This window comes from Mesoplodon mirus (genome assembly GCF_964341445.2).
Source record: "Mesoplodon mirus genome assembly, chromosome: 7".
Lineage (NCBI taxonomy): Eukaryota > Metazoa > Chordata > Mammalia > Artiodactyla > Ziphiidae > Mesoplodon > Mesoplodon mirus.
In genome coordinates, this window is record NC_138983.1 from 90,155,394 (window position 1) to 90,183,196 (window position 27,803).

At 47.6% G+C, this 27,803-nt stretch overlaps 1 pseudogene across 1 annotated transcript in view; it reads left to right on the plus strand.

The window, feature by feature from the left end:
• LOC309808866 (centrosomal protein of 78 kDa-like) overlaps window positions 1-27,803 on the plus strand; it is a 1,034,926-nt pseudogene that overhangs the window by 746,868 nt on the left and 260,255 nt on the right. The gene's annotated exons all lie outside the window — the stretch shown is intronic.

Below are 27,803 nucleotides of genomic sequence, written 5' to 3' on the forward strand. Positions count from 1 at the left end.
AGAGCCTTTCATGACCACATTTTGCCAGTGAGCCAAAAACCCAGGCCAAGGGCCATCACGTTGGGAAATTTCCAGAGAAACTTGGGCTTCTTTGCCGTTCAAGTCTCATGAGCCTGGGGCATCTTGAACTCGTCATTCTAGAAGCCCTGACTTAATTTAACTGCGTTGTTTCATCATCCGTAATATGAAGACACCAGCATCAGGGAGGCACTCAGTAAAAACTGGCTGAACTGAAGGAGAGGACTTTGAACATCTGACTTGACAGGTGTTTCTGTTCTAAGCATTCGATGAACGTTTATTGAGTGCCTGCTGTGTGCCAGGCGCTGCACCAGGCTCCGGGGACCTGGAGAGGAATACAGGAGACGTCGTCTTCAGGACACAAGGTCTAAGGCACAAAACGGCAGCAGGCAGCTCCTCCTTCTCTCCCCAGGCGCCCTTGCTGATGACACGAGTTACCCGGGCTGACAGCCTCAATGTTTATCTCACAGCCTGGTGCCAACGTAGCAATTACGGAAGAGCGCTCCCGGCCCTGGACTTCCCACTGGATAATTGGCAGCAAGTGGCTCTTCCGAGAGCCCGAGACGTGTGTGTGCTGACCGTGTGCGTCGGCTAGGTTAGGCGGGCACACCTGAAAAGTCATTAAAACCTGCTGTCCCCCTCTCTTGTGTGGGCACTGCCCCTTCCGGTGAGAGGTGAAGGTGTTAATTACCCATAATGACCACTAAAGGCGTGCAGAGCCTTCTCACCGATTTCTCCCAGACCCAGCGATGGAGGCGCCTCCCCCAGCCTTGCCGCTGCAGCTGCGCCCCTCACCTCATCCCCTTCCCTTTCTTTGTGCTGCAGCTGGAGCTTTTCAGAGGTCAGGTCCTCAAGGCCACCTGCGGACGCGTGAAACCGTTCCAGGACAAACCCGTCTCCAATCAGCAGGCTCGTCTCTCTTCCCCACTTTCTCCTTCAGGGACCCGGGGCTCCAGACACTGGGAGCATATGTTCCTGTTTTTTGTTGGTGGCACATAATTTTCACACTGTTGCTACACCATAAAGATTTGTTTTGATTTTCTGGGATTTCCTGGCTTTTCAAGTAAAAGCCAGTTAAACTCCCTTGCAGTGTTTCTGTGAAAATCAAATTAAACCACCCAGGACTGTGTCTGGTCGGCAGACCCGCACGGTGTACCTCCGTTAGCCCCGCGAGGAAAGGGGCGGCCTCAGCATGGACGGTGCGTCCTCGCTCGCTCGTTCCTCCTGAAGTGGCAGATGGCAGTGAGGGTGGGCCTCTGGCTGTAACGATGCCTTATTATCCTTCCGTTTATTCTCTCCAATCCTGGGTGTCAGCGCGCGGGTCACAAGATCATACCACGGGCTTCTCTCGGACGACCTCCTTTTTAGGAGCCCACAGCATCAGGCTCAGCGTGATGAATCCCTCCCAGAATGCAGAAGAATCTAGAACACACTCGTGGCCACATGACAGGCCTTTGGCTCTTAAAACACCATCTCTGATCCTGGGAAACATGCCCCGGTGACAGAGCCAATATCCACGCTCCAGAGCCAACCCCAAAACACGCCAGGACCTCCCTCCTCCGAGCTTAAGCTGAAGCCCTCCAGGTCCCCTCCCCCCAGAGCCACCCTGCATTTTAATTAATTAATTAATTAATTTTTGCTGGGTTGGGTCTTCGTTTCTGTGCGAGGGCTTTCTCCAGTTGCGGCGAGCAGGGGCCACCCTTCATCGCGGTGCGCGGGCCTCTCACTATCGCGGCCTCTCTTGTTGCGGAGCACAGGCTCCAGACGCGCAGGCTCAGTAGTTGTGGCTCACAGGCCCAGTTGCTCCGCGGCATGTGGGATCTTCCCAGACCAGGGCTTGAACCCGCATCCCCTGCATCGGCAGGCAGACTCCCAACCACCGTGCCACCAGGGAAGCCCCACCCTGCATTTTAAATCTTTTTTTTTTCTTTTTCTCACCAGTTACCAGAAAAGAGCAGCAGGGTCACAGAGGACAATAGCAACGTTTGGCAGCAAAAGCGGACCCTGCAGAAGGAGACCCAGCTCAGCAGCTGCAAAGAGGAGGAAATCACCCAGAACATCAAGAAGCTGAAGACATCCTTAGACAGTTGCCAGGTGCCCCCTTCTCCATTCCTCAAATGTCCCCTGTGTCTCATTTTTGTGCTCCTTGTTCAGGAAATTGTCCAGCTCTGCTTTTAGTCCACCTTTTCTCTTGTTGGAGAAATCTGTTTGAGATCAGAAAACAAAGGACCTCCAGAAATGCCTCCCAGGTGAACTTGGTGTGGCCAAGGAGAAGCTGCCCGACACACTCCAAGTGCTGCCTTTGGGAGGCCCCAGACCCCGGGGGAAAAAAAACAGCCCCGTGTTATTTCCAGAGAAACCAAAGAAACCTTCTGCTCTTTATTTGCAGTTTTCTTTTCTGTCCCAGCAGTGGAAGGCTGCTCTTACCCTTATTGGACCAGAGGGTCTGGCAGAGCCCCCACTTCATGGCCCCCACGCAGGGATCCAGCTTATCACATCAGGCAGCTGCTTCTGCTTTCTCTGGAAATATGCAGCTACTATTTGGGGAGTCTGGGCAAATGTTGGCTTGTCAGCACTCTTTCAAATCAGGAAACCGCACTTTATGACCAGCTTGTGTGTTGATCTCAGCAGGAATTCTGTAACCAAATTTGCTTCTCCTTTCAGCCAAATCGTCCTTGGCAATTTGGCTTTGGAATTGCCTATACCTAAACAAAGGGTCTATTTGTCCATCCAGAGTCCCAGTTAGAGTGCACGTGAAATAAAAGCTGCCTCCTTCCTTCCGCCCCCCGAAAAAGGGAAGTAAAACTGGGCCGTCACAGGGCGGCCAACATACGGCTCTGCCTGCTTCACGGGCCCGTCAAGAACACTGCTCTGTGTGGGTCACAACCGTCAGGTGGTATTTCTGGCGATGGTGCCCGGGCTCCTCACGACCTCATCTCTTTCCAGGCGTGCATGACAATGTCTTGCTCTAGCAATGAGCTGAAGAAGGAGGTCGACCTCCTACAGCACCTGCAGGTGAGCCCACCTGTCTCAGGGCTCCAGAAGGTGGCACTGGACATCTTGCGCCTGTCACTGTCCTGGCTGGAGGAAACGGAGCATCTCCTCCACGAGGTGGGGATCCAGTTCTCCAGCTCCGACAAAGGTGATTGAAACTCTTTTCTCACATAGTTACATGACTGAAATATTGCGTTGAATCTGATCACGATGGGACATCTATTGAGGGAGGCTTCTTAGGTATGTGGCCAAGTGTTCCCTTCTCCAGACTTCACTTTGCTTCACCACTTGAGAAGCAGTGTTCCTGGAAAAAAGTACACAAGTGAGATGTGATTACTGGAGAAAAATGAGACGTGACAGTGGCAAAAGGAAAAATCGAAATTATGCTAAATCTTCTCTCTCAGAAGTAACCATATATATACATATATAGAGTAGAGACGTTTTTTAGAGCAGTTTTATGTTCATGGCAAAATTGAGAGGATGATACAGAGATTTCCCAGGTACCCCCTGTCCCCACTCATACACAGCCTCCCCCATTTATCAGCATCAGCACCAGAGAGGTACAGTTGTCAGGACTGATGAACCTACATTGACACGTCCTAATCACCCAAAGTCCATGGTTTATATTAGGGTTCACTCTTTTTCATTTTAATTTTATTGGAGTGTAGTTGATTTACAGTGCTGTGTAGGGGTCACTCTTGGTGTTGTACATCCTATGGGTTTGGACTTGGACAAATGTGTGATGACATGTATCCACCATTATAATATCATACAGAATCGTTTCCCTGCCCTGGCCTTTCTCGCCTTCTGAGATGGCCCACGCTCTGTCTGTGGAGTGTGTTTCTCTCTAAATAAGTCCACGTCTTACCTACCACTTTGTCTCTCACTGAATTCTTTCTGCGATGAGACATCAACAACCTGAGCTTCATTAAGTCCTGAGACCAGCAGGTCCACCAATAATGAGGCCCACCCCGGGGAGGACCCAGAGGCCCTGTAAATCACAGTGCTCCACCGGGAAGATGGTCCAGTCCTGAAGGTGCTTTTGATCCCAAATCTACTGCCCTAAGCAGAAGCCAGGGAGCACGGCGGGGGATGTGGTTCAGATCAGGCCATCTCTGAGCAGATTGGTGGATTCTGTGCACAAAGCCCTGGTATTAGGTCAACTCGATTTATGAGTTTCACTTCTCAGGTCACTCTGTAACTACACAGTAACAGAAAGTACGCAGAATTCATTAAAAGCCACCTGTGGAGTCCATAGAGGGGAAGTGGGGTGGGTGAAGTTACAGATCAGGGACGTGGTAATAAAGCAAAATGATGATAACCCATAAACCCAAATATCTAGAAACTGATATTCTAGAAACTGAGGAAAGTAAAGCTACAAGTTTAACAAAATAAAAAGAAGCAAAGGAGAAGCCAACTTCAGAGCCAGCCTATGCAATTCCTCCATGGCAGCGCATGTTTGTCTGATTGAAGCCTGGCCCTGCTGTTCTTCAGTGCCTTCCTATTAGTGCCTTAAGTAATCAACATCTCCAGTAATCCCTCTGCAGTGTTCAGGAATTCAACTCGTCATGGGGAAACCTGTGGTTTGAGGACTTAAGTTTTTAAGATAACGTCTTTTCTTTTCAAAACTGGACATTTTTATTCCAAATAAAAGAACCTATCCCCCCCCAAAAAAAGAATAGTTTCACTGCCCTGAAAATCCTCTGTGCTCCCTCCCAGCCCCCCCGCAGCCCCTGGCAACCACAGATCTTTTTACCGTCGCCATAGTTTTTGCCTTTTCCAGGATATCATGTAGTTGGAATCATACAACTTTTCAGATTAGTTTTTTTTATTTAGTAATATGCATTTTCGTTTCCTCCAAGTCTTTTCATGGCTTGATAGCTCTTTTTTTCTTTTTAAGTGCCCAATAATATTCCATTATCCATTCACCTACTGAAGGACATCCTGGTGGCTTCCAAGTTTTGGCAGTTATGAATAAAGCTGCCATAAACGTCCACATGCAGGGTTTTGTGTGGACATGTTTTCAACTTCTTTGAGTAAATACCAAGGGCGCGGTTGCTGAATCGTGTGGTTAGAGTACATTTAGGTTTTTTTTTTAATTAATTTATTTTATTTTATTTATTTTTGGCTGCATTGGGTCTTCATTGCTGCGCACGGGCTTTCTCTAGTTGCCGCAAGCGGGGGCTACTCTTCCTTGTGGTGCACGGGCTTCTCATTGCAGTGGCTTCTCTTGTTGCGTTGCGTGGGCTCTAGGTGCGCAGGCTTCAGTAGTTGTGGCACACGGTCTCAGTAGTTGTGGCTCACGGGCTCTAGAGCACAGGCTCAGTAGTTGTGGCACACAGGCTTAGTTGCTCCGTGGCATGTGGGATCTTCCCAGACCAGGGCTTGAACCTGTGTCCCTTGCATTGGCAGGCGGATTCTTAACCACTAGGCCACCAGGGAAGTCCGTAGAGTACGTTTAGTTTTTAAGAAAACCACAAAACTCTTTTCCAAAGTGGCTGTTTTGCGTTCCCGCCAACAATGAATGAGAGTTCCTGTTGCTTCACATCCTCGCTAGCGTTTGGTATCGTCACTACGATCATATTTTGTGTGGAACTTCCAGGGCATTTTCCCATGGAAAGAGCTGTGTGATTCTAGGCAAGTTACTTCCCCTCTCTGTGCCTGTTTCTTTACCTGTAAAATGGGGATAATAGGGAATACTCACCCCTTAGGATTTTTGTGAGGATTAAAATGCATTGATACATGTAAAGTACTTAGAATAGTACCTGGCATAAAATAGGCACTACCTATCCACGTGTATTGATTTTTTAACTTTACAAAAGAATAATGTCATATTATACCCAATTTCCTTTAGTTTCATTCCTAACAGTACATCTGGAGCACCCTTCCATGTCAATACACACAGATCTACATCATCGCTGTCACTGATGGCAAGGAACCCCATTCTGAAGGGTGTACCGTAATTTATTTAGCCAGTCCTCTATAATGGGCATTTAAGTTGCTTCCAGTTTTTCACACTTAATAGATGAGGCTGACATAAATATTATTCACACATACCTGTTCATCTTATCTTTATCATCCTAGATGTGGAAGGATATGAACCACTTTCATTCAACAAAGATTTATCGCAGGCCTCCTAGATACCAGGCACAGTGCAGGTTGGAAATATAATGGGGTCAGAAACAGGTAGAATTCAGGTTATGGGGTATATGGATGTTGGCTGTAAAATTCCTCCCTCTTCACTGTACATTTGAAATCTTTCATAATAAAATATTGGGGAACTAACAGGCACTCTCCCTGCGCTTGTAGATCTTAGGGTCTCAGGGAGGAATAGGGGTGGGGCCTTAACTGAAAAATCACTCACATGTAAAACTTTAATCATGACAGTTGCTTTGAAGGAGAAGTGCAGGGCTCTGACCTGGTCAGGGACGGCAGGGCACCTGCAGGGTGCATAGGAGTTATTTGCCAAAGAGGGGAGGGGAGGGCATTCTGGGTGGAGGGAGCAGCGTGGTGGGATCGCAGGAAGCATGGAAAACTCACGGGACTAAAAGAAATGGAGGCGGAGGGCAGGGACTGGTGAAGGAGGTCCACAGGGGCTGTATCATGGTGTGGCCGGGGGCTTGCAGAGCACTGGTAAGAAGCTCTGCTTTAACCTGAGAGCAGAGAGAAGCCCACGAAAGGTTTTAAGTAAGGAACTGATGGAACAGGCTTGCATTTGGAGACAGTCATCTTGGCCACGAGTAGAAAATGTACAGGAAGGTGGCCAGCACAGAACCCCGGGAGAGCAGTTAGGAGGCTGTCACAAGACACGATGGTGGCCCTCACTGTGGCAATGGAGGGGACGGAGCAAGAGAGAAGATTCCAGGGGCATTTAAGAGATGAATCAACAGGCCTCAGTGATGGAGTTAGATATGGCTAGAAGGGAAGTGATGGAGAGAAAGGGGGCTACAGGTCTCCAGGTTTCTGGCTTGTGTTAAAAGTACAGATGTGGTTCCTTCACTAAAATCCAGAGTAAAGAATGCCACAAGAGGACCAGGTTTGAGAGGGAAGATGAGTGTGAGGTGCCTGTAGACATCCAAAGTGAGGTGCCAAGGACGCAGCTGTCACCCTGGATATCCAACCGTATCAGTGATGTGGCCCTGGAACCCAGAAGAACATGTGCCACATAGCGGGTGCTTAGTCAGATGGGATGGATGGACGGGTGGATGGATGGATGGTGATTAAAGCCATACGTGTGAATGGTATCACTAGGAAGAAAGTATTGAATGAGAAGGGAGAGCCCAGGGCCACACCTGGGAAACTCCAACATTTATCCTTGATACTACTTGCCAAAGCGCTCTCCAGAGAGGCTGCGCAAATTTGACATTCTTACAATAATGAATGAGAATAGAGGAGTGATTTTCAACTCTGGTGATTAAGCAACCCCAGCCAGGATATGTCTAAGGTAATCCAGAAGGTGGTGTGAATTTCTTTTAAACGTGTTTAAAAAGAAAGGCAAGGCTTCCCTGGTGGCACAGTGGTTGGGAGTCTGCCTGCTAATGCAGGGGACACGGGTTCGAGCCCTGGTCTGGGAGGATCCCACATGCCGCGGAGCAGCTAGGCCCGTGAGCCACAACTACTGAGCCTGCGCGTCTGCAGCCTGTGCTCCGCAACGAGAGGCCGCGATAAGTGAGAGGCCCGCGCACCGGGATGAAGAGTGGCCCCTGCTTGTCGCAACTAGAGAAAGCCCTCTCACAGAAACGAAGACCCAAGACAGCCAAAAAAATAAATAAATAAACAAATGTGGGGTTTAAGAAAAAAAAAAGAGGCAAAATCCAGATGAACTTTTCTGTAAGTGCCTGCCCCTCACCGATAGCGTAGAGAACGGGGGCGCTGCATTGCTCCCGGCAACCCAGCCCCTCCCCAACCCCTGTATTACTGTCGTTGTAATCACGGCAGAGTCTGAGTGTGCGTGAAACCAAGAGAGATGTGGCCCACAGTTCTAGCTGTTCTTCAAAATCAGAACTAAAACAAGGAAAGACCATGATCTCTATCCTAGTAATAGCGGGGCCAAGCAATGTGTGCACTGTCCCCTCCCCAGGCTTCAGGAGTCACTGAAGCCTCTGTCTCTAAATCTAGTCTTACATTCCCGTAAAGAAACATGGGTTGCGAAATTAAGCCATCAGGGGCTTCCCTGGTGGCGCAGTGGTTGAGAGTCCGCCTGCCGATGCAGGGGACACGGGTTCGTGCCCCGGTCCGGGAAGATCCCACATGCCGCGGAGCAGCTGGGCCCGTGAGCCATGGCCGCTGAACCTGTGCATCCGGAGCCTGTGCTCCGCAACAGGAGAGGCCACAACAGTGAGAGGCCCACGTACCACTAAAAAAAAAAAAAAAAAAAAAGAAGCTGGCTCAAAAACTTTTTATGTGTTAGTCCACCATGATAAGTGATTCAAGGTACTTCCCATTACTGAGGCCAGCAGGGGATCCCCCAGTCACTCATCACCATACACAAGCACTCCTAAGAGCCTTGTGTGTTCACAGTTCCTAAGAGGAGGGTAGGAACCATGGTTTGTTTAACTCCTCCTGGGTACTTGTCACTGTGTTAGTTGTTTTACATGTACTGTGTACTTTCATCTTCCAACAGCCCAATGAGCCAGGTACTATTGTCGTCTTTATTTTGCAAGTAAGGAAACTGAGTATCAATAACATTAAGGAACTTGCTCAAAGTCACACAGCTGGTGCATGGTAGGGTCAGGACTCAAACTGAGGTCGTTGTGATCCTGGCACTTGTGTTTTTTCTGTGACCCCACATGCCCTCCGAAGATCCAGAGGGGTACCAGGTACATGCCCAGTTCCTAGAGGACAGGTTCTGTCGTTAACTTGAACAGAGACAAACCTGAGAGTTTCATTCCCTGGAGTGAAGGGTGTCTGATGCGCGCCGCGGGCCTCGCCCCAGCAAAGCCCCATTTGCATTAGAGCGAATAATTCTGAGTTCAGGCTTTGGAGACCAGCTGCTAAGGTGTGACTCTCAAGTGTGCGCTTACTCATTGTGTGAGCAGGTCTCGACTTCTGTGTGCCTCTGTTTACTTGGTTATAAAATGGGGTTAAGATCTCACCAGGTAGTTGTGAGGATTAAACGACGTGGTACCCAAATCGTGGGGTCACACATAAGCCTTAGGAAACGGTAGCTGCCATCCGCATCAGCCTTGAATACTTGTTGATTTAATGTGAACTAAATGTGGATGGCAAGCAGATGGGTATGCACACAGGTAGGGCAGCGTGATTTACTCACGCCGAGGGGCCTTTACCTGTGACCCCTGCCGCATCTCTATTTGACAGCTAGTCAGATTTTCTTAGCCGTGAGCACTCAGTTCTCTTCCCAGGCCTTCTTCCTCGGCTCTTGACAATGGGCTGCATTTCCTAGCTGCCGAGTGGTAAAGCTGGGACTCCATCCAGGTCCCTCTGACCTCAAAGCCCCTGCTCTGAACCACCATACTACCTGCCTTTTAAAATATTGTCCTAAGGGATAAAACGCACGTAACAAGCTAGGTCTGTAAAATCCTGGAATAAATCCCTCAGGGAAATCCAGGTTGAGTAACTATTGTTGGATCATGTCATGAGCAGCCCAGGAGATTGGGGTCACTACTAAAGATCTGATTGGTTAAGATATCACCTAACACCTGTCACAATGGCCGTCACCAAAAAGAACACAAATAACAACTGTTATTTGTGAGGATATGGAGAAAAGGGAACCCTTGTACACTGTTGGTGGAAATGTAAATTGGTGTGGCCACTACGGAAAACAGTTTGAAGGTTTCTCAAAACACTAAAAATAGAACTACCACATGATCCAGCAATTCCACTCCTGGGTATTTATTCCCCTAAAATGGAAAACACTAATTCAAAAAGATACATGCACCCCAATGTTCATAGCAGCATTATTTACGATAGCCAAGACATGAAAGCAACCTAAGTGCCCATCCACAGATGAGTGGATAAAGAAGATGCAGTAGGGAATTCCCTGGCGGTCCAGTGGATAGGAGTTGACGCTTTCACTGCTACGGCCCAGGTTCAGTCCCTGGTTGGGGAACTAAGATCCCACAAGCTGCATGGTGTGGCCACCCCCCAAAAATAGATGTGATATATCTATATCTATATCTATATCTATATCTATATCTATATATGCAGTGGAATACTACACAGCCATAAAAAAGAATGCAATTTTGCCATTTGCAGCAACATGGATGGACTTGGAGGGTACTATGCTTAGTGAAATAAGTCAGACAGAGAAAGACAAATACTGTATGATATGACTTTTATGTGGAATCTAAAAAATAAAACTAGTGAATATAAGAAAAAAAGAAATAGACTCACAGATATAGAAAACAAACTAGTGGTTACCAGTGGGGAGCGGGAAAGGGGGAGGGACAAGTTAGAGGTAGGGAAATAAGAGGAACAAACTACCGTGCTCACTTCAGCAGCACATATACTAAAATCGGAACAATACAGAGAAGATTAACATGGCCCCTGTGCAAGGATGACACGGAAATTCATGAAGCGTTCCATCCTTCTGTGACCAGAATGGGAAGGAAATTCAAAAAAGAGGGGCTATATGAATACATAGAGCTGATTCACGTTGCTGTACAGTTGAAACTAACACAACATCGTAAAGCAGCTATACTCCAATTTTAAAAAAAAGAGGTACAAACTACTATGTATAAAATAAATAAGCTACAATGATATATTTTACAGCACAGGGAATATAGCCAATATATTTTTTTTAATTTCACTTTTTCCTAATTTTTTTTTCTTTTTTTTTTAAACCCCACATTTGTTCATTTATTTATTTTTTTGGCTGTCTTGGGTCTTCGTTTCTCTGCGAGGGCTTTCTCTAGTTGTGGCAAGCGGGGGCCACTCCTCATTGTGGTGCGCTGGCCTCTCACTATCGCGGCCTCTCTCGTTGCGGAACACAGGCTCCAGACGCGCAGGCTCAGTAGTTGTGGCTCACAGGCCTAGTCGCTCCGCGGCATTTGGGATCCTCCCAGACCAGGGCCCGAACCCGTGTCCCCTGCATTAGCAGGCAGACTCTCAACCACTGCGCCACCAGGGAAGCCCATAGCCAATATTTTATAATAACTATAAATGGAATATAACCTTTAAAAATTGTGAATCACTATGTTGTACACCTGAAACATACAATATTTTACATTGACTATATCTCAATTAAAAAATAAAAAAGCTGCGACCTAAAAAAAAAAAAATCTAATTGGTGAAGGATTACTGTGTGGTCCCACTGGAAGACAGGAAACATCTAAGGAGGACCTTAAAAGTCAGCTCCCCTCTCCTCCTGCCTGGTTTCTCAGCTTCTTTTGATAAGGGAAAGAAAGGACTTTTTACATTGATCTTTGCAAGCTCAGTTGATTGTGTCTATTTCTGCAAGACTTTGTTGCAAATAAAAGGATTCCCTGCATACATAGAAAATCGCTCTTTCTCAGATATCCAAGATACACAGTATTTTTATGTGAAAAAAAAGAAAGTTGTAATACAATATGCACAGTGTTCTCCCCTTTTTTTTCTTTTTTTTTTTTTTCAAATGCCAATATCCAACCACAGGAGAAATCTGGAGGAAAAGACATAAAAGTGTTGAGAGTATTATCCCAGCATGATAAGACTGCGTGAGCCTTGACTTTCCCTCAGTCGTTCAACAACTATTTATTGCAGCCCTACTGTGTGCCGGCCACTGAGGATACAGCGGGGGGACACTTTCCACTTTATGGGTTTCTGCCCTGTTTGGATTTGTGTAACAGGCATGTGTAAATTTTGTAACCAGAACTATAATCAAGAATTGCTGCTTCTCCCAGAGAAGAAAATCCCTCTTTCCAACAGCCCAAGTCTGCATCACCCATCTCTGCCATCTCGGGATCCACCCAGTGCCCCTCTCCTCACGCACCCTTCACATAAGCCAGCCCAGCGCTTCACTCTCCAGCCTCTAGTCTCTCTGAAAAGAGAATGAGAGACCTAGGTCTGAATTCTGATCCTACTGCTTACCAGCTCCATAGCTTAACCTTGCTGGGCGTCTGTGTCTCACCTATAAATGCAAACACATTTCCTTGCTAGGCTGTTTGTAATGATCAGAAAATATCACGTGGTAAACTTCTGGCATGGTGCCTGGCACACGGCAAGTGGTTAATACTGAATAGCTATTATTATAATATTATTATTCTCACTCTTCCAAGCTGGAAATTCTCAGCAAGTGGCATTGTCAGAGGTCAAGGGCCCAGGCACGAGCCTATTCAGCTCCCCTCCTGTCTCTCTCCGCACCCACCTTTCCTCCTTTCCCTCCATCTTCCCTCACTACGTTCTCTTTCCAAATGCAGCTCTTCCCTCCCTGAGTCTCCCCTTCTCTCTCCCTCCCAGACCACCTTGTGCACAAGCTCCTGAATCACGACCTCCTTCTTCAGCGTCTACAGCCTCCCACTCCATCTTTCTCCTTCGTCATCAAACATGCACTTCAAGCTGGTGCATCTTCACTGGGACCACTGCTTCTTTAGCTCCTTTTCTACTGCTTGTACTGCTGTCCCACTAAGACCTTGAAGTGCATTACACCCTGTGTGCTCACCACCAACTTCCCACATTGTCTTTGCCTCTTTGGCAACTGACGTGGCCCCCCCTGCACTGAAGCCCCAGCTTCCTCCCCCCGCCATGTTCTCTCTGGCCTACCCAACCCTCTCGGTTTGCTTTCTTGAAACCCTCTCATCTTTCATAATTACAGCTTGGGTGGGTGATGCTCCTGGCAGCCAGTAGGTGGAGGCCAGGGATGCTGCTAAACGTCCTACGGTGCCCAGGACGGCTCCCACGATGAGGACTGTCCCGCCCAACACGTCGAGATGCTGCAGCTGAGAAATGCTGCTGGCTCCTTCGTCTCTGATACATCCCGGTTATTTTTCTGAAAAAAAAAATCACCCTTCATTAAGTCAACTCACTGCTCCATCAGAAGCTGAAATAGCAGTGACTCAGACCCTGGAGTCACACCACTGTGATCCCAAGCCCTGGCTCAGCCATTTGCCAGCTGTGTGGCGTCCAGCAGCCACAGGTCTCAGAGCCCGACCGCCTCATGTGTAAAAGGAGGCGATGGCGGGACAATACAGTGGGGTGATGCGTTGATTGCTTGGCAGAGGGCCGGGCACACAGGTCACACTCGTGACATTTCAGTGATGTTTAAATCAAGTTTATACTCTTTAGGCTACTGTTCTAGGCTGGCCACAAACTGAACTCAGCTTTCCATCCCAACTCTTCCCTCTACTCCTCCCCTCCCCCATCATCTGCTCTAACCCAATTAAGCTCTTCCAGAACATGCACTGCATTTCCCCACCTCTCATCCTACCTCCTGCCTTCACCCCCCATATTAGTTTCCTATGGCTGTTCTAACAAATTACCACAAACTTAGGGGCTTAACACAACTCATATTTATTCTTTTACAGTTCTGGAGGCCAAAGGTCCAAAATCAGTTTCGCTAAGGTAAAGGCAAGGGGCTGGTTCCTTCTGGAGGCTCTAGGAAAGAATCCGTTTCCTTGCCTTTTCTAGTCTCTAGACTGGAAAAGGCGAGGAAATAAAAATTCCCCGCTTTCCTTGGCTCACGGCAGAGGAGCACCTTCAACTCTCTGCTTCTGTCACATCACCGTCTCTGTCTGTCTGTAGTCAGACTCCCTGTGTCTGCTTCTTGTAAGAACCCATGCACCTATATTGGGTCCCCCCAGCTAATCCAGGATAAGCCCGCATCTCAAGATCCTTACCTTCATCACATCTGCAAAGGTCCTTCTGCCCTGTCAGGTAATGTTCATAGGCTCTAGGGATTAGGACCCAGACATCTTTGGGGGGGAGGCATCATTCACCCAACCACCTCTTCCATTCTGACACGCCATCCCCTCCAACTCTGCATACCCATGCGTGCCCACGCCCAGTGGGGCCTCAGCCAAGCAGTGATCACACCAGGTGAATGATGGCGCCTCCCCTGGGACTTTTTCATAGACGGATGCTGTGCAAGGACCAACCTTGGGGAACTTCCCAGGATAAATACCCTGTTTAGAGGGAATAGGGCTTTCAAGAAGCCAAGCTTGCTGCTGGGTGGAGCCCTGGGCTAGGACACAGAAGCCTGGGTTCAAGTCCATCCTCACACCCGTGGCCGAAGGTTCCCCCTCAGTGCCCCCGCCCTGGGAGGCTGCAGCCTCATATGAGCTGTGTGGCCTTGGACAAGTCATTTCACCTCTCTGGGCCTCGATACCTCACCTGCCAAGGGAGGATGGTGAACTAATTAGTACTGGCCTGTGGTAAGTGTCCAGTAAATAGCAGCTGTGACTTTTACATGCAGTAACTTCTTCCTGAGCCTTTCTTTTGAGTGTAAATTATTTCTTTTATAGATCACAAGGACCACATGGATGGATCATTTCTAGACTTAAAGACCCTCGGGATGGAAAAAAATGTTCAGAAAATATTGGATGTAAAACCTGACTTGCCACCTTTTTCAAGAGTAGAGATCGGAACGGTAACCAAAGAAACTTTGTCTCTGCATTGACTGACACGTGGGGAGGGTGGGCATGAGGACAGACACGAGCCGTGTGCCCTGGCACCACTGTATACATCATTGGTTCGAGGCCAGGTCCTCCCTGATGGGCTGGCACCTGTATGGACTGGTTGGTGCCTGGCCGTACCACCGATCCAATGTTTGAATAGAAAGGCGGCTTCCCATCGTGTACAGCATGATATAACATTGCACTGATGCTGGCCAGGTCAATCTCTGGGCCCTCCTTTTCACATCACATGTTGTATTCTGCAGAAAAGATTCAACAAGCTAATGTACAACATTATGCCATGAGCTTGCCTAACATTTGCTTTTTGCTATAAACTGAAAAACATGAACACATAAAGGGCAGCAGAAGGGAGCCATGATGATTAAGAAGACACAAGTTCTAGAATCAGAGACCTGTGTCCTAATCCCAGCTCTGCAAGCTCTGTGACCTTGGGCAGCCTCCTAACCTTTCTGGGACTTCAATTTCCCAGCTGTAAAATGATGATGGAAAAATTAAAGGAGATCATTATGTAAAGTGCTTATCCCAGTGCCTAGCTCATAGCGAGCACTTTAATAGATGATAGTTATTATTGTCAAACAGTATTTAAAGAGTATTATCCAAGAAAACCTTCCTTTCTTAGGGAGCATAGTTTGTGTTTTCCAGGATTTTCAGAAGTAATTTGATTGTTAGGTTGAAGGTGCCCTGTATCCTAAATGGATGTTTGATCGGGTGTTTGACTGACACATGACAATGGACAGCTCAGGTCAGCGTGGCTTGCTGCGGCAGCTGGTCTAAACCAGCTTTTGGAAAACATAATAAAGCCATCCTCTCTGTACCAGCATTTTCTCCTACAATTTTTCTAGACATTTGCTCACACGTCTAGAGATGTGAGTCTTCAGAAACGTGTTGGTCTTCCTGATAAAATCGAACCTTCCTTCTCTGAGGTTGGGAGTAGAGGGACCGTCTCCAGGTGGGGAGCTCAGCTGGATCTCATGTCCTGATGGTCCTGCTTCCAAGACCTTCTCCTTGGCAACAAGCCCTCATCCCACCACTGACACCACAGAGCAGGAAACCTCCTAACTCTCAATCCTCCAAGGTTGGCAGTAATTAAATGAAAGAGCAGGAGGAAGAATAGCTGACATCTGTGAACTGCTTACTGTGTGCCAGGCGTTGAGCTCAGCCGGCTCCATGCCTTATGTCATTGAACGATCGTAGCAGCCTTGTGTCATAGTTACTATTATTGTCCCCATTTAACAGATAAGAAAAAGTAAGGATTCAGGAGGTCAAGTACCTCACCCAAGGTCACAGAATAATGATTGAAGACACACCAGGGGTGTGTCCCTGGTGGTGTGTCTGCTAGCCTGCAGAGACCGGGTGGGGACTGTGTGCTTGGATCCTGTAGCCCAGGCTCTTCCTTAGTGACCCTCCCCTCAGGAAAAGAGGGGGCGTCTGGAGAGGTACAGAGGAAGCAGCTCAGGGTAGCTGAAGACACTGAGCAGCATCTCAGGTTCTTTTTGCAGCAGATCTGCCCGGTTTATTGTCATCTTCAGATACCCTCTTTTATTCTCATCTCCATAGATACATAGACAAATATGTCCACTCTTATCTATCACAGTCACTTTGGGGGCCATTATAGTTTTTTAGTTGTTTTGTTTTTAATCTCACAGGTTTTCAGGGTAGTGCCAACAAATGCTAGGGCTAAGAGATGCTCATGGCAAGCATTAAAAGCCAATTTATTTTTTAAGGAGGCTTATTAGGGTTATTTGTAGTCGTTCAGATCGGGTAACCTATTCAGACTGGTGGCCATTCCATGCAGTCATTTGGGCTTCCAGCAGCCAGCTGGCTGGTTGGGGTCTTAGGGAGATGCAGCTGCAAACACTATCTGCATTGTCTCTGGAAAGGGTCTGAAGTGATGCTCACCCACCAGGTTCCAGAACTAGGAGAAGGTTGGGCCAAATTTTGTGAGGGTATGGTTTCTGCTGCACAGAAATGAGATTCCTTTAATAAAAAGGAGGGAGGCTATTTTCCACTTAACCTTCATTCGTTCATTCCACAAACATGCCCACTATGCACCACTCGGTGCCAGGTGCCATGCTGGGCACAAGGAGGGAGATAGTGAGCAAAAGCCGCATGGTCCCCATTTTTCTGGAGCTTGTCTTCTCAACATCAGCGGTACTGATTTTTTGAGCCAGGTAACTCTTTGTTTGGGAGACTGCCCTATGCATCGTGGGGTGTTTAGCAGCATCCTTGTCCTCTACCCACTAGACGCCAGCAGCAATTATGACAACCACAAATGTGTCCAGGCATTGCTAAATGTCCTGGAGGGGGTAGGGTGGCCAGAGTCACCCCCGGTTGAGAACCACTGGCCTAAAGGGAAGATAGACGAGACGGTGGCCAAAGAATGGCACAAGTGATGCATCATTTCAAAGGCAGTCGTGCTCTGAAGTGGTAGGAACACAGTCATATAGAAAGCAGTTCACAGAGTCAGACTGGATTTAAAACCAACTCTCTTGGCTTGGACATATATACACACACACGCTACCAAAGGTAAAATAGATAGCTCGTGGGAAGCAGCTGCATCGCACAGGGAGAGCAGGTTGGTGCTGTGTGTCTACCTAGAGGGGTGGGATAGGGAGGGTGGGAGGGAGACGCAAGAGGCAGGGGATATGGGAATATATGGATACGTATAGCTGATTCACTTTTTGATACAGCAGAAACTAACACACCATTGTAAAGCAATTATACTCCAATAAAGATGTTAAAAAATTAACTCTCTCAAATTATTCTTTAGTATCTTTCCAGTTCTTCCATTATTCTTTGGGTTATTCTTCTGGATGTAGAAAATCATAATGGAATGCCAAGAGAGTTTTTCTTCTTTTTTTTTATTTCAGCCTCAAAATGGCCTTTCCAGCCCAGGGTCCATCATGGTCTCTGAGAAGTTAAGGAAAATGGATGTGGCTGACGCTTTAGATCTTAGTGAAAAGCTGGTAGGTATACCCAGCATCAGTCCCCTCCTGTCCAAACCTGCGTGCCCTGCAGGTAGTTTAAACATCAACTCCACATACATTTTAGTTGTTACAGTAGGTCCACGAGACCCATCTCCTATCCCAGCATGGGCTGGAAATTGCAGAGCCCAATTCCTTGCAAGACTGGGTAGTAAGAATGAATGTTTATGTCTGTTGTCATTCCCCCTCCCCACTTCCCCCCAATTCTCAAAAAGGCATAGTGTAAATGGATGCGGGGGAAAATGAAAGTCGTACTAGAAACCCCAAATGCACTCATTTGCAAAGCATGTGTTTCTTCTCTGCAACTGCAGAAAATGAATGAAACAGAATTAGACGTTTGCCTCCTCAAAGGGGCCACCAGTGGTCTTGGGCCAGGCCTCTTACCTGCGAAATGCTTTCTCATAGTACATGGACATGAGCAAAACCCTCGGGACTTTGATGAACATCAAAGGTATGTCAGGTCACGTGTCCATGAAACACCTCTCCCCAAAAGAGAGGGAGAGAGTCCACCAGCTTCGACAAAGAGACCTGTACCTGGTGTTTGATAAGATCACCCTACTCAAGAACCAGCTGCAGAGAAAAGAAGAGCTTTTGAGACGATACGAGAAGGACATTGAACAGCTCAAATATGGCCCATGTCTCCGGCAAAAGGCCCAGGCCTCCATTCTCCAGGCTAAACCTCGGTGCAGCTGCAGACCCGTAGGGACCAGAACAAGAAGACAGAGGCCTGGGTGTGGAGGGGGGCAGGCGGGATGGTGACTCAGGGCCTGATGGACCCAAGTCTCTGGGCAAGAAAGCAGCAGTTAAAGTACCCTACTGTTAAGGAATAAGGTGCACCTTTTATAAATGTGTCTGATGTTTCACCATGTGTGTGCTTTTCGTAATTCCATCGTATTTTCAGTGGTATCCGTTCCCCCACCCTCTCTGGGAAATTGGGAGGGGCTGGTAGCATAACCGTTGCCCCCTTCATGCTGCACGTCCACAGCCAATGGGCTATTTATTCTTCCCTCTAGTCCCCACATCTTCAGCCTTCCCCCAACTTGTAAGGAAACCGCGAAGCCAGGCATATATGGAAGTGTTCTGAGGATCTCCCAGGTCGGGAGCATTGGTGGTGAGTGAGAAAGCTGAGGAGAAAAGAGACTTTGTCTCTCCTGTGTGCTCAGGCAGAGCAAAGTGTCGGTTCAGATGTACCAGTCACAGGTGGCAAAGCTGAAGGACGACATCTGCAAAGAGGCCGAAGAAAAGGCGCTGCTGAAGGAGGCCCTGGCGCACATGGAAGAGCGGCTGCACCAGGAGAAGAGGGTCACCAGGGCGATCAGGCAGCAGAAGGTGAGAGGTCCCTGCTCGGAGCAGAGCCTCTGAGGCTGCCCCTCAGCTCCCTTTAGAAACAGCCAACTGAGGTCCCAGTGGGATCCAGGCAGCACAGAATGCATTCGCTCATTGCAAAGGAAGGTGGCAGAATAGCTTTAGCATTAGGCAGACTTAGGTTTAGACTCTTGTTCTGCCATTTACTGTGTGACTTCAGGCAGCTTTTTTTTTTTTAACATCTTTATTGGAGTATAATTGCTTTACAGTGTTGTGTTCATTTCTGCTGTGTAACAAAGTGAATCAGCTATATGCATATGTATATCCTCAGATCCCTCCCTCTTGCGTCTCCCTCCCACCCTCCTTATCCCACCCCTCTAGGTGGTCGCAAAGCAATGAGCTGATCTCCCTGTGCTATGCTTCCCACTAGCTATCTATTTTACATTTGGTAGTGTATATATGTCCATGCCACTCTCTCACTTCATCACAGCTTACCCTTCCCCCTCCCCATTTCCTCAAGTCCATTCTCTACATCTGTGTCTTTATTCCGGGCTACCCCTAGGTTCATCAGAACCTTCTTTTTTTTTTTTTTTTTTAGATTCCATATATATGTGTTAGCTTAACCTCTCTGAGACTCAGTCTAGCTTGCCTCTATTTTTTTTAACTTTCTTTTTTTTTAATTTAATTTTTATTTTATATTGGAGTATAGTTGATTTACAGAGTTGTGTTAGTTTCAGGTGTACAGCAAAGTGATTCAGTTATACATATACATATATCTATTCTTTTTCAGATTCTTTCCCATATAAGTTATTACAGAATATTGAGTAGAGTTCCCTGTGCTATACAGTAGGTCCTTGTTGATTATATATTTTATATATAATATTGTGTATATGTTAAACCCAAACTCCTAATTTATCCCTCCCCACCACATTTCCACTTTGGTAACCATAAGTTTGTTTTCAAAGTCTGTGAGTCTCTTTCTGTTTTGTAACTAAGCTCATTTGTATCATTTTTTTTAGATTCCACATATAAGTGATATAATATGATATTTGTCTTTGTCTGACTTACTTCACATAGTATGATAGTCTCTAGGTCCATCCATGTTGCTGCAAATGGCATTACTTCGCTCTTTTTTATGGCTGAGTAGTATTCCACTGTATATTTGTACCACATCTTCTTTATCCACTCCTCCATCGACATTTAGGCTGCTTCCATGTCCTGGCTGTTGTGAACAGTGCTTTCTGAGACTCATAGTCTAGCTCGTCTGTATTTTTTTAACTTTTGATAATTCGTGTATTTTATCTTGTTTTTTCTATCCAGATAACTATTTTTTCTACCAGTTTTATTGAGACATAGTTGACACACAGCACTGTACTGAGCTTAAGGGTGTCCAGCATCATGATCTGACTTCCCTGCCTCCTGCAATGATGACCACAATCAGTTGAGTGAACAGCCCGAGTGTTTTTAAAGGCGGCGCTTCTGATTTTCATTGTTCTGCCAGGTGCCAGGGATACACCGAGGAATAAGCTCTCTGAGAATAAAGATTTGGGTTTGCTCTTCTGAGTAGCCAGAATAGTACTCCAGTCTTTCTGACTTGGGGCTGTGTATTTGTACACGCATGCTTGCGTGTATGTGTGTACATGTGAGTATGTGCTGTGTGTTTGCATGTGTGTGTATTTGCATGTGTGTGTTTGTTGCCTGCATGAGCTCTAAGGAGGCCAAGGTCATAGAAGGGTGCCCTTCTCCTCAACCAGGAGGTGATGGTCAGATAGTTCCTTGCAGAAGCCTGCCCTCCATCCTGCGAACCTTCCAGGCAATAGGTTTCCAGACAGCAGGCTCTCTGGCTTAGAGCCCCAGAAATGAAAAGTGGCTGTCCTGCTCTGAGGGAGCCTGGATGCGGTGTTTCCAGTGCTCACTGCTGTGAATTAAACATCACAGGCCTTAGTCTGTGTGTGACATGGGGCTGCCTCAGGCAGAGGACAGTTTCCTTTCACACCAAGCAATGCCAGGGAGAGCTGGGCCAGTGACAGAGTTGTGACTTTCCCTTTGATGTGCCCTCTGGAGAGCTCACCCCTCCCCGAAATGCCGCCCCCACCCCCAGGGCTTGGCAGACTAGGCCCCAAAGCAGAGACACCAGACCACAGAATGGGACAGAGAAGGGCCCAAAAAAAGCCATTGTCATGTACTGAAAACCTGAGGATTTACATAACCAGGCTTCACATGCATTATTCATGGGCTGCCTCATTCATACACAGTGCAAGGGACAGGCCAGCCTGTTTGTCAGGAAGAAAACAATAATACATTTTAAAGTTTTGCTGGATCCTAAAGGGCACTTGTATATATCTGTCTTGGCATCTGTTCCTTCCAGGGAGTATATCTTCGTTGTCTTTAAGCAGAAATTAACAGAAAGTAGAATTCCTCTTTTCTAAGTTTTACACTTAGTATTTTCACAAGGAGCCTTAGGTTTTTAGCCTCCTGTATGAAACTTTGAAACTCTTCACCCGTTCACAGAGGTGGCAGTGTTGAAGCACTGAGATGAAATTACACATCTTTAGCCTCAGAATTGCCCCCCCCCAAAAAAAAATGGAGTTTGTAGTTTTAATTTTTGACCATCTATTCACCAAGCAGACCTTTCAAGAATCAAAAGTCCTATTTCCACACTAATATCGCTGGCTGTGAAAATGAGACTTGGTATAAGATGCTGGGCCTTCACAGCGAACTGGGTCTGTGGCTCTGTCCATGTGGCAGAGGGACGGGAACCGCGGCCCAGGCCGTGCTCACTCGAATCCACTTCCCACATCACCCAAGAAGCCGGCAGTGTCTCTCAGAGTTCAGAGGCCAGATTTGGAGTCAAACAAATAGGGGTCAAGCCCCACCGCTGCCCCGAATGACCCTGAGTAAGTGGCTTGACCTCTGTATCCCAGGTTCCTCAACAAAAGCAACCAAAACTGTTAGCAAGGGGCCTACTCCGTGGGGCAGTGGGAGGGTTAAATGGCAAAATGCCTGCAGTGCCTGGCACATCACAAGCCCCGTTTCTAAGGGGGAAGAATAGGCAGCTCATGGATGGGTGGGGATTCCTCTATTTCTTTCAGGGAGCTTCCTGCCAGCTGACGCCTTCCCCGGTCCTCCCAAAGCTGCCAGCTCTTATGGGACGCGCTCTTCTCTTTGGTGAATACGACTAGGCCACGGCCAAGAAAGGACCCAGATACCTTTTGTGAAAGGGCTAAGGCTGGGATTTTCAAGAGGAAATTTTTAAATGCACAGAAGTTGCCACTTGGGAAGCACGCAAGCCCTTTCTTAGGGCTTGAAGTGTAAGAAAGGCTGAAGGGCACCGGCTGCTTCTGGCAGGAGAAGCCGCTCAGCTCTCCTGCCAATCAAATCTCCAGCCAATCAAGTCCTGGCTAGGGGGCGTGACCACCACTTTGCCTTGTGGTCTCAGCCAGGAAAAGCCCCTAACCTTCCCTCTGCTTAATTAGCTCAGATCCCTCTTCTTTAAGATGAGAATAAAAATGGCACCTAGCTCATAGCCTTCCCAATTGGAGCTTGTATACAAAAGCCTTAGCACATAGGACCACAAAGCATTCACCCTCTCCTACCATCGTCATTATCCTCACTATTCTCTTTAACTCACTATCTTCCAAGATTTCCTTGGGCCCAGGTATTCTCAAGATTCTGGCTTCCTCCGTGCCACTTCTGTGTTTTGTTTGTTTGTTTGTTTGTTTTTGCGGTACGCAGGCCTCTCACTGTTGTGGCCTCTCCCGTTGTGGAGCACAGGCTCCGGACGCGCAGGCTCAGCGGCCATGTCTCACGGGCCCAGCCGCTCTGCGGCATGTGGCATCCTCCTGGACCGGGACACGAACCCTGCGTCGGCAGGCGGACTCTCAACCTCTGCTCCACCAGGGAAGCCCCACAATTGGTAGATGTTGTGTAGGAGGAGCGTGGGATGGGAGGGGCTTGGGGTGGTACTCTTCCGCCCACAATGATGAAGTAGAACCATGTGGCCAGGCCTATGCAGCATACGGATAGAAGAAGGCTAAAGAAAAAGACCCTCCCGCACCCCCTTCATCACATCCCAGTGTGTTCAGTAAAGTTCAGGAAAAGCAGGTGCACAGGGGCCAGGCTCTGCCCTTCAGTGCCCAGTTGCCCACTGACGGAACTTAATCCAGGAAGGAATTTTGCAGCAATGTTCAAACTGGGGTTCCCTGGAGCCTTTGGGTGCCATGGAAAGGTGTGACTCTCAAAGCACACACACCTTTCTCCCGCCAGAGAAGCTCTCCATTATCTTATACCCCAAGTTCCTCATGGGATTTTGCTTGGATAAACGGTTCTGCAAAAAAAAAAGGCGGGGGATGGGGTGGGAGAGAAGATGGCTGTTGGTTTAAAACTAACCCCTGCTTTATAATATCTGGGAATTTGGATAGTGATTGTCTCAACTGAGTTTGTGATAAATACTGAGTGGCTGCAGGCTCGAGGCCTTCTCCACGGAAAATGCCTGGAGGGCAACTGTCAGTTCAATACGGGCCCATCAGCCTTCACAGACAGTCCTCTGAGGGTAGAGTTAGCATCCTTCTGGGAGAATGGAAGAGTCTTGTAAGCACCTATGCCCTGTCCCAAAAGACAGCCTTATTTCCTCCCTGAGTTTTGTGACTACCCGGTAGGGTTGCCAGATTTAGGGGAAAACAAACAAACCAAAAACACGATGCCCAGTTAAATTTTAATTTCAGATAAACAACAAAAGCTATTCAGTATAAATGTCCTAACTATTACACGGGGCATATTCACACTCACAAATTTGTTGGCTTCATTCTGAAATTCAGATTTAACTGGGCATCCTGTATTTTATCTGGCAACCCCTCCAACATTTACTGAGCACCAACTAGACACCAAGCAGGGAGGTTCTGAAGCAGGTGTCGCAAGATGGCAGCCCACAGATATATTCCATTTGGCTCATGGGATTTTTTTTTAAGTTACATTTCAAAATAGGGCAGTTTCCTGGAATACTCTGGATTTCCAGCTTCTCTGGGAAACTTGGAAGATCTGGCGACCCTAGGCCCACAGACCCACAAGCCACCATCACAAGCCTCCATCTTCCAGGCCCCTTAGAAAGGCCCTGGGCTCGTGTGTTTGCTGCTGTCCACCACCACCCCAGCTCACTTCACCCACTTCTTTTCCTTTCCTGGCCGCTGTAGGAATCAGGTTGGCGACCCCAGTGGATGCTCAGGGCTCTAGGAGAACGTCTCCTTCCTGACACCACTGCACATTCACCTGCGGAGTGTCAGTCTGCAAGGGAGACCCCAGTTCCCTCTCACTTTTGTGTCTCCAGTGCCTAGGGGATGCTCTTTCTTTGATGAGCTGCCCCTGAGGTGCAGGGTCTTGAGCAGATCAGGGTCAGCAATAGTAATCAAACCCCAGGGGAGCGGCAAGCTCCAGGTTTTCAGTGATGCTGGCTTCCCAACAGGCCCCTGTAGTCCCTGCCAGGGAGGTTAGCCACTGGGGCTTTCAACATTTCCACTGGGTGGAAAGCCACTGGACATCTACAGCCTCTTCCACTGATCTAGGAGGCTCTGCTTCCAGCTAAAGCAGATCTGTCCTCCAAGAAGAATACAGTATCCTTCATAGCCTTCTTGGTTGACCACCTCCTTCTCTGCTGGAATCTGGAACAGAGATTCCCTAAAAGGTGCAGCAGGACAGTGTAGCGTTGCCCCAAAGCCACACCCCCTTCTGCAGACCTCTATCCTCACCTCCTCACCTAGGAAGGCTCAACATTCCATCCAAATGGGTAGCATCTGAAAGTTGAGAAAAATCCATTTTTCTCTGATGCAAAAGGCAAAGAAGAACATACGCTAAATTTTGTCAATATTCTTTCTGTGTTAAAGAGACGAATGTTTGGAGAGCTGATGAAGAACTCAAAGATGCAGAACTCACATTTCCAGGTGAGCCAGAAGAGAGAAGAGAGAAAACCCTAGAACGTCAGCAGGAAGCCCAGTGGACAGTTATCCCACATCTATTATGTATTGAGCATTTGACATGTGCCGGGCACAGAGCCAAACACTCGACGTGCAGTATCTCTTTTAAGCTTCACAACAACCCTATGGGGTGGGTGTTGTTATTATACCCAATTTACAGATGAGGTGTCTGAGGCTCAGAGACTTTCTTTGTCCAGAGCCACACAGCTCAGTAGGAGAGCTGGGAATCAGTGCAGATCTGACACCCAGGTGAGTGCTAGCTTTTCCTCCTTTAGGTTAGAAACCTCCAGGTAATAAACCTGATACATTTCCAGTGGTATTTCTCTTAAATTTCAAGGAAGCATCCTCTAGAATTCTCTTCAAAGTTGAGAATTAAGACTATGAAATCTTGAACATGTTGAAACATTGCCATTGACAAATCAGCCCTGGAACTGGAATTAAGCCAGTCCACGTTCCCACTTTGCAGACAGTAGAGGCGAGCTCTCAGGAAGCTAGAAAGCCAAACACATTTTGGTTGAATATGAGATAGGAGACATTCAAGTTTGATAAAAGGCCACAGTCATGCTGAGGCAACCAAATTATCATGGGAAGAAACGAAGATATTCTAGGTGAGGGATATATTTGAAAAATAGAAGCTTCTCAACCAGCATCCTTGTGCTAAGACCAGAAGGTGGTTACTCCCCAGAGCAGGATGTTAAGAGGATAGAGAGCATCCTGAGGGCCCCACTTGATCTGAGACGTTTGCCACCCTGCAAAGTAGAAACGACTGGAAGTTTGTTACTTATTCACTCACATATATGACTGAGCTGGGAGGAGGCAGAAACTGCCCTACATCTAGGTTTTGTCTGAGGACCACCTGCGGATGTGAAATGGCAGAGGAGATATTGGGATGGGCCCCGGATGTTGTGGGAACATTGTGCTTCTCTGAGATGTGAGACCCCCTGGAACTTCACGCTGCCTCTGGCTTTAACAGAAGCGGGGCAGATGGTGCTTCGGCTAAGAGCAAAGAGCCAACTTCCCATTCTCCCTGCCCTCCAGCCTGAGCTTAGAAGTTTGGTGTCTAAGATCTCCTCAGTACAGAAAGGTTTCCTCCAGGTTCCTTGCCAAGTGTAACTTGGGCGACTCCTTCCCCAAGAGTGGGCCTTGGGCTTCCCTGGTGGCGCAGTGTTTGAGAGTCCGCCTGCCGATGCAGGGGACACGGGTTCGTGCCCCGGTCTGGGAAGATCCCACATGCCGCGGAGCGGCTGGGCCGGTGAGCCATGGCCGCTGAGCCTGCACGTCCGGAGCCTGTGCTCCGCAACGGGAGTGGCCACAACACTGAGAGGCCCGTGTACCGCAAAAAAAAAAAAGGGGGTGGAGGGGGCTTTTTTAAGGATATAGGGGTGAGTGCCTCATAAAAACTGGGAGCTGAAAGAGAGCCTGGCCTCGAAATAGAACTGGTAAGCCATCAGATCTCAGGCATCATCTCTTTTACACACACACAAGCATGCGCACACGCACACATAGGCCGTATCTCCTCTCTGTGTCTCTGTGTGGCTCCCCTGATCTCTGCTTTCTCCAGTCATGTGACAGGAAGGAATGACCTCATGGTCCCCCAGTTCAAAGGACCAGCCCAGGAAGCAAGTAGCATCTTAGAACCCATAACCCAAATCCTGGGAGTGACCATCTTAAAAGCCCAGCCCGTGCCAAGTGCCCGATCAGCTATGACCAGGGACAGAGTCACACACATGGCTGCCTGGATCCAGGAGTAGTGCTCAGAAAAGGGTTAGACAGACCCCCTAGAGTATGCTGCATTTTACCCTCCTAAGACATCAGAGACATAAGGCATTCAGTTCAGTAACAGCTTTTCGAGAGAAAGTCCATCCCAATGAAATTGCCTATCATCAGAAACTCCTGGTTCAAAAAAAGATGCAAATGTCAGAAGAAAACGTTATCTGTGTATCTGGAAGAGTGTACACCAAAATGTGAATAAGGTTACCTGTGGGTAGTGTGATAATGGTGGATCATTTTACCTTCGTTTTGCTCACGTCTATGTGTATATATAAATATTTTTTACAACAAAGATTTTATTTTCAGTAAAAAAAAAAAATGCCATTTGAGAAATATTTGGGGATCTCCCTACAATTATAGAGTTTGGGCATTTGTTGCTCTTGCTTGTTGTAGGTTGGAGCCAGAAAAGGCACCCCAAAGATGGACCAAGGAAGGGAGATGCTGAAGAGAGAAATGTCCAGCAAATCCAGCCAGAGCCTTCTGTTTTCTAAACCTGGTGGAAGGAACTAGAAACGTCGTCCCGCTGGGCCTCGCGTGATCCTCCGTGAGTCAGTGTAACTCTTCTGCGTCCAACTACTAAGATGCTTTGTTAGGACATTAAAGGTTGCTACCCTAGTGTGTTGCTTCCTAGACTGGTATTTTGCACAATACTGTATTTTGGAGTGTGTGAGGAGAGGGGTTCTTTTCACAGATATTATGAATGTAAACATACACAGGCATATGAAGACTAAGTTTGAAATTCAGACTCCTAGGCCTGGTAGATGCAATTATGTGTTTGGGTAGTGACAAACCCAAATGTCACACCTCCAAGGAGCTCTGAGAAGCCCGCAGTGGAGAAAACCCAGGGCGTGTACTGGGGCCACAGGACAGAATGGTAACCTCAGGGCTGTTGGGGCCATGGTATAGTGCATTTATATCTGAATTGATTATAATAAATGTGAACAGCAGCCAGTTTTATCGCTTCCATAACAGTGAGTCATGTTTATATGGCGCTCTGCGGTGTTCAAAACACTTCTTGTCTAATCCTCTCTCAAGCCCTGGGAGGTAAATAGCATTATGTTCCCCATTTTACAAATGAGGAAGCTGAGGCCCAGAGAGGTTAAATGGCCCACCTAAAGTCACACAGCTAGTAAATTGAAGAATTGGGGCTGGAACCCAGGTTTCTAACTCCATCTCACGCTGCCCATTCTGCCGCACCA